Source organism: Otolemur garnettii, unplaced genomic scaffold (genome assembly GCF_000181295.1).
Source record: "Otolemur garnettii isolate 467f Iridium unplaced genomic scaffold, OtoGar3 scaffold00069, whole genome shotgun sequence".
In the NCBI taxonomy this organism is placed as follows: Eukaryota; Metazoa; Chordata; class Mammalia; order Primates; family Galagidae; genus Otolemur; species Otolemur garnettii.
Window position 1 is genome coordinate 5,803,361 of NW_003852464.1, and position 7,611 is coordinate 5,810,971.

The following is a 7,611-nucleotide window of genomic DNA, read 5'->3' on the forward strand; positions in this document are numbered from 1 at the left end:
TCCCAGGTGCCTGGAGTTGGCTGGATGCCTTTTCATAATATGACCATGTGCAATACAGGAACACTTGGAACTCTGACTTTTTTTATTAGTTTAAATAGTGAGTTGAACTATGTTGAATTTCTTGGGTCTCTTCCTGACTCAAACCCTGCTATTCATTTTTTAACAGCATAATAGTTAATAAGTGCAAGTTCTAGACCTGGGGTTCCTGAGTTCAACTTCTTCTTGGGCCAGTGACAAGCTATGTGACCCTCAGCAAAGTCCTTAACTTTTTAAGGACCTTCATTTCTAATTTCTACTAAGCAAATAACCTAATGGTCTCAATTTCCACATCCGTTATACATGAGTAACCATAGTAATCACTGGATACAAATGTAGTGAGGATCAACTTAGTTACTATATTTAAAGCCATGGCTGCCCCCAAAGTGTTATCAATGATGATAGAGATAGCAAAGAGAAGAATAATTGACAATCCTTTTCCAGCCACTATTGGCATTTGAAATTCTCACCACCCAACTAAGTCAGGTTTGGTTTAGCAAACAGAAGACCCCCAGAAAAATGAAGGGCGCAATGTGCAAGGAATAAGCTTGAGGGAAGATAAACTTCAACTTGGGACAGGAAAGGAGAACCATGGAACTCTCATTTAGTCATTAAATAAAGAAGGGTCCCCAAATCTACTGGTTCTCCTGAGGACATCCTGACATCTCTGCAGACTTAGGACACCGAAAAGGAGAATAGTCGGTCTCTGAGAGAAGTGAGATGTTAAAGAAAGGGGGAGAGTGTTAACACTTTCACAGGGATCTCTCTTGGGTGGGAAATATACAATTTTCACTCCCCCCTAAAAGGTCTAATGTATCTTTTAGTCTAAATGAACTATCTAGCCAGCCAACCTTGACAGCTATAAAATTGTGCCCCCCAACATTTATGGGTTGCATTCCTAACCCCCAGTGTGACTTAATTTGCAGATAGAGCCTTTAGGGAATTAATGTTAAATGAGGTCAGAAGGGTGTGGTTCTCATCAGAAAGGACATCAGTGGAATGTCCTTCTTATAAGAAGTGGAAGAAGCACCAGAAATGCGTACGCACATGAGAATCGGCCATGTGAGGACGCGGCAAGATGGTGGTATTCTGCAAGCAGAGGGGAGGCACCTCAGGAGAAACCCACCCTGCTGGGCCCCTTGATCTTGGACTTCTGGTATCCACAAGTGTGAGAAAATAAATTTCTGCTGTGTAAGCCCCAGATCCATGGCATCTTGTTTGGGGCAGCCCTAACAGATTAATAAGGTAACTACAAGGACTTGCAGAGATTCTTACAGTTAACAGTTGAGGAAGGAAGAGTTGCAGGAGGAAGAGAAGAAGAGAATAAGACAGAACAAGCGAGTAGAAGGGGAGAAGAACGGTGTTCTTTTATATCTACTCGGGGCTGCAGTATTGCCAGTAATCACCATTGCTGAGAAATCTTCCCATGGCCCCCACTGAGGATGAAGGGCTCCGGTCCAGGGCTCAGGCCCTGGGTCAAAGCCGCATAGATCCCGGTTTCCCCTGCACACACACTCAAACCATGAGTATCGGCTGCCTAGTAGCATTCCCCGCCATTGCATTCACTAACAGAGACCCTAAAGCAAAATGATATTTAAATGAGCTCCCTCTACTCTAAGGACAACAAGAAGAGAAACTCAGCTTTGTCATTGTATAAAATAAAAAGCAACACTAAGCAAAGTCCTCAGAGAAGCTGTCTGCTTTCTATATGGCCACGTTGAGCGAAAAATTAAAGTATGGGAGAAATGGATAGCTCTCGGATAAAAACGAACATGAAAAATGAGATGTCTTTTTACTTTCTTTCCACTTTCATGATCGTGATGGCTTCTGCCCCCTGCTTTGCAGGACTAATAAGGTACCTGTTTGTTAATAATTTAAGGGTAAAAAGTAAACGTATTTTGAGACTTTCTGTGCGATAAGCCACTTGCATCACTTATATTTGCATCATAATTCATATTAGTTTGTGTTCTGTTTTCACAGACCATGGGTGCCACCTTAACATGAAGGACACTAGCACATTGTACAACGCAGCAGAGGATCACATCAAAATGGCAATGTTTTCAGTCGGCATTCATAGCAGGACACCGTTCAGACATGGAGTGGCCATAGCTAGCCCCTCATCCCCAGCCTCTACGCATCCAATTTGCATCCTGTTTGCTTACTTACTAGCTAAAGAAAAGAGTCTAGCATTAGATGACAGGGGAGGACCATTTAAAAGAAAATAATATATTCCATGGTAAAATTCTTGCCTGTTGAGGTCACCTCACCATCCTTCCCTATTCTGTTTGAGTTTACAGGCTGGAGACTACTTTAATTCATTTTATAGCAGAATGGTTTAGATTATGCTCCATTTATTATAAACATTTGGTTTGCATAGACGATTTGTTATGTTTTATTAATCCATCACATAGTCTTTCTAAAAATATGATGAACGAGGTAGCATAAAATGTCACTCTTTATACACTTTAGGTGGTTTGGCAATTAATGTATTGAGCCTCTGCAGCTCTTCTGAATCAAAGGCTGTTTTCTGATATGGATCCATCTTGCCCACCTCATCTACGGAATTACAAAACATATGATAAATCCAAGCAGTTGACAGTGTTATTTCTATCAGGTTATCACCCTGTTTGATAAACTCAAATCACCAGCAAACTACACCAGATTAATGAAAACCTATCAGAAAGTGCACCATGCCATTTCATTTCTGAGAAATTACAGCCAAGACACATTCTAAAGCATTCACGACAAATGGGGCAGGCTTTTGAGAAGTATATTTTACTTAAAGTGACTGGGAGGGAAAAAAAAAAACCAAACCAGAAAACAGAAAATACCCGCAGGATTGTGTGTTTGTCACATCACGTCTGGGAAGCTACGGCAGGAACAAAATAAGATGAAACGTGTTTCTCAGATGAACAAAAGCTTCCCAATTATAAAAGAGTAAACTGATAATAGAATCCCAAGGATGAAGAAGTAAAATGAACACATGCCCACTGCTTACTGTATATCCAACATGGAAGCAAGTTACACCCTACTATATAGAGAAAGAGACAGAAAAAGAGAATGAACTAGATAAAAAAAAAAAAAATAGAAAGAATTATAAGCTGCAAATTTTACTACACTTACCTCATATTACATTCAAAAAAACTATTTCATGTCTAAAAATATTTTAACCCAATAATGTAGCAAAAAATCCTGGCTTGTGTGTAATTATTAAAGAATGCTAGCACCATCTTATTTTTTTTCAGAGGATAAAATTGTCATATTCAGATCCTGACCTTTTACTGCGCACTATAAAACCATTAATGAAAATTTATTTTAACATCAACAAAGCCAAAATGCTTTGAAATATCAATTTTAAAGGATATTTTCTCCCGTATCCTTTATTATAAATGTTATGCAGACAAAGGCAGAAACCAAAAATCAATTTTTAATATATTTCTTCCTACCACGGGGCATGAGAAACATTAATGGTTTCTGCATCTACATGGCTCCAATTATTAGCTTTGCCTTTCTGACACAGTATGCTCAGCTTACAATTTGGGGGATGGAGATGCTCTTCATAAGGTTTTTCGGGATGTAAGTTAATGAGCAATAATCCAGGATCTCGAGAGTCATGCCGTTACTTGCTTCTCACATCCAGCATCTCGATATTTACACGATCACTTACAGGGAGATAGCAGAACAACTTAAAACTTAATGATCCCAATTCACAACCCTGCAGGGGGGACAAGAAGCTGCTGTAAACCTATTGAGGGATGTTACCATGGGTCCTTGCCGTGCAGGGAGAAAAAAAATAACCACTCAGATGGCTTTGCTTCATCTCTGTTCAGATGGCCTCAGTGTATGTGCTCCTACCTCCTCAGTCCAGCATGCAAAGTCTTCAGGGTTATAGGTGAGGACAGGTGTAGTGGACATGGTTGTTCTCATCTACTCGTTGGACCCAATCTCTCTGGAAAACAATCTCTCTTTCTATGGGTGGTCTTGTAGGGGTAAGTAATCAGGGTACATGGCTCTCCCCTAGCCATGGGAGATTCACAGCCAATCAGCCCATTGAAAGGACTAGCTCATAGCCCCTCATACCTAGTGCCTCAGCATGCTCGGCCATACTTGGCTGAAGACTAATTCTTCAGGTTTTCCTTTGATTCAGTAACTACCCCATAGTCTTTCTTTTCTGTTTTAATCAATTTAAGCAGCAACAGTTCCTGCAGCTTCAATCCAAATTACCTTCCAGTGAAAATGGGAAATGTGTGTCTTGGTCTTCATTTTATTCCAAAGACATATTCACTGATGTCATTTATCTGCCCAGGATCGTCAGTAGCTCCTCTCCTTTGTGGTTTTTAAATCATCATTCTTCTATAAGGCATTCAAGGTTCTTGTCACCTGGTCCCACCCTATCTCTCCAACCTTAACTCCTGCTCCCCGCCACAATGAACTCACTGTGTGAATTCACTTTTCTGGTTTGACTCTCTATTCTGAGAATACACATGTTCTTTTGGTCATTCTACTTTACAAATCTCTTGATCTGTATGAGCTGTGATTCTTAGTTGAAAATAAGAGAACTCATTTGTGCCAATTTAAAGGGGGAAAAAATGATCAAAGCATAAAACTGCAACCCAGAAACTCCAGAAAGAGTAGAACACTGGGCTGGAGGCTAAGCTACCAGGAGCAATGCCCAAATATCTTTTCAGGGCAGCTCAGTGGGGACCCAAGGAACATGGAGTGGGCCACAGGCTTCCCACCAGGAGGGAGGCTGCCACTACATCATCTCCTGCTGCCTCAGATAGCCGCTTCTGAGCAGAGCCTATGCTTCCAGCTAATTTGCTTCCAAACTGAAGTCTCATGAGGGTGAAGAACTTAGAGCACGTGTCTACCCCCTCAAATCAAAGGAGCTTGGGAAACAAGTTTCTGTCTTCTGCCTTCAGGGAGGCATCAATACAAAAGGTTCTGGATAACTGTGAACTTGGCAAATGTTCACCATTCTAGCCCTGAGGGTCCTACCTCCTCCATAAGACCTTCTTCAAGTTTAATATGCAATATTCTCCCCTGTCTCTGAACTCCTTTTAACTTATTATCTACATCTCCTGTGTTCTGCTTGATTTAACACATTTAAACCACATTATAATTCACAAAGCTCTTCATACATATCTCTTTTGATCTTCTTAGTACCCTGGCAGCTGGGTAGTCCCTAGTGGTCTCCTTTATACAGGAGGCAATAGAATTTAAGTCAAGGTGAATGACTCATGTGGTTTCTTACTTAAGACACACTATGCCCATTATCCTCAATAAATACACCATGAAGGCAGAAGTCAGGAACCAGTGTTCCCTGGGTGCCAATCTCCCCAAATCACTGGTCTCACAGCTAGGAGAACATAAGCAACACATGCAAAACATACTTAACCAAGGAATTTAAAGATCCTGGTAAAGAGAACCACAAAGCACAAAAGAAACTGAAGATGAGACAAGCCAATGGAAAAACACATCATGCTCACAGATTGGTAGAACCAACATTGTTAAAATGCCCATACCACCCAAAGTATGGGTATTAGAAAAAAATAATTATATGCTTTGTTTGGAACCAGAAAATTGCCCAAATAGCCAAAGTAACCTTAAGCATAAAGAAAAAATCTGAAGGAATCACATGTCTAGAATCCAAACTATATTACAAGGCTATAATAACCAAAACAGCATGGTATTAGCACAAAAATAGAGACATGGAACAGAACAGAGAATCTGGATATAAAACCATCTACATACAGCTGACTTATCTTTGACAAAGCAGAAAACAATATACACTCAGGAAATCAAGCCCTATTCAATAAATGATGCTAGGAAAATTGGACAGCCACATGCAAAAAAATGAAACAGGGTCCATATCTCTCACCACTCACAAAAATTAACTCAAGATAGATAAAAGACTTGAATGTAAGGCAGGAAGCCATAAGACTGCTAGAAGAAAATGTCGGAAAAACTTGTCTAGATATTGGCCTACACAAAGAATTTATGAAGAAGACTCCGATAGCAGTCACAGAAACAACACAATCAAATAAATGGGACTTGATTAAATTAAAAAGCTTCTGCACAGCTAAGGAATAGTCAACAGAGCCAGTAGACAACCTCCAAAATGAGAGAAAATATCCACAAGCTACACAAGCTTTATCCACAAGCTCTGATAAAGTCCTAATAACCAGAATCTGCAAACAATTCAACAAATCAGCAAGGGAAAAAGAAACCATTAAAAAGTGGGCAAAAGACATGAACAGACATTTTCAAAAGAAGATAGAGAAATGGCTAAAAAACATATGAAAAAATACTCAACATCACTAATCATCAGGAAATGCAAATTAAAACCATACTGAGATATCACCTTAGACCAATTAGAATGGCTTTTTTAAAAAGTCCCAAAGCAACAGATGCTGGCATGGGTGCAGAGAGAAAGGAACACTTACACACTGTCAGTAGAAGCCCTATGGAACACAGTTATTCCAAACAAAACAAAACAAAACAAAACAAAACAAAACCTAAAAGTAGACCTACCAGTTGATCTAGCAATTGCACTATTGAATACATACCCAAAGGGAAAAAACTCATTTTATCAAAAAGATATGTGCATCCAAATGTTTATTGCAGCACAGTTCACATTCATAAAGCTGTGGAACTAACCCAAGAGCCCATCATACACGATTAGATTAAGAAAATACAGTATATGTATAACATGGAGTACTACTTAGCCACAGAAACAAAAAGTAGTGAACGGAAACCTCTTTTTTTTTTTTTTTGCAGTTTTTGGCCGGGGCTGGGTTTGAACCCACCACCTCCGGCATATGGGGCTGGCGCCCTACTCCTCTGAGCCACAGGCACTGCCCTGAACTGAAACCTCTTGCAAAGATCTGGCTGGAACTGGAAACCATTCTTCTCAGTGACGTTTCTCAAGAATGGAACAGCACACACCACCTGTACTCACGACTAAATTGGAAATCATTGATCAAAACCTGTGCACAATTGGTAGTGAAAATCAGTGGAAAGCAAGCAGGTGTGAGGGGGTCGGAGGGGAGGGGAAAATTTACACCTAACAGGCCCAATGCATACTACCTGGGAGGGGGCACGCTCACCACTTTGACTGAAACTGTACAAAAGCAATTCACATGGCCAAAACATTTGTACCCCTATAATATTCTGAAAAAACGTACCTCTGTCACTGACCAGCTGCTTCACCTGAAATAAGTTACTTTGCTTGTTGAGTTTAGTTTTCTTACGTAGAAGGTAACATTCACCGTGGAGAAGAGTTATAAAGATTCAGTAGGATAATATCAGTAAATCAGTTGCTGGGCAGAATGGTAGTTGATAAATAAGAGAAATTTTTAAATATCTTATTATTATCCTCATTAACAAGCCCTGGCAAATTATAGCCCATGGGCCAAATTCGGCCCACCACCTGTTTTTGTAAATAAAATTGTGTTGGAACACAGCCATACCATTACAGACACATTGCTTATGACTGCTTTTGCACTGTAACAGCAGAGCTGGATAGCTGTAACAGAAATGATATGGCCTCCAAAATCTAAAATATTTACTCTC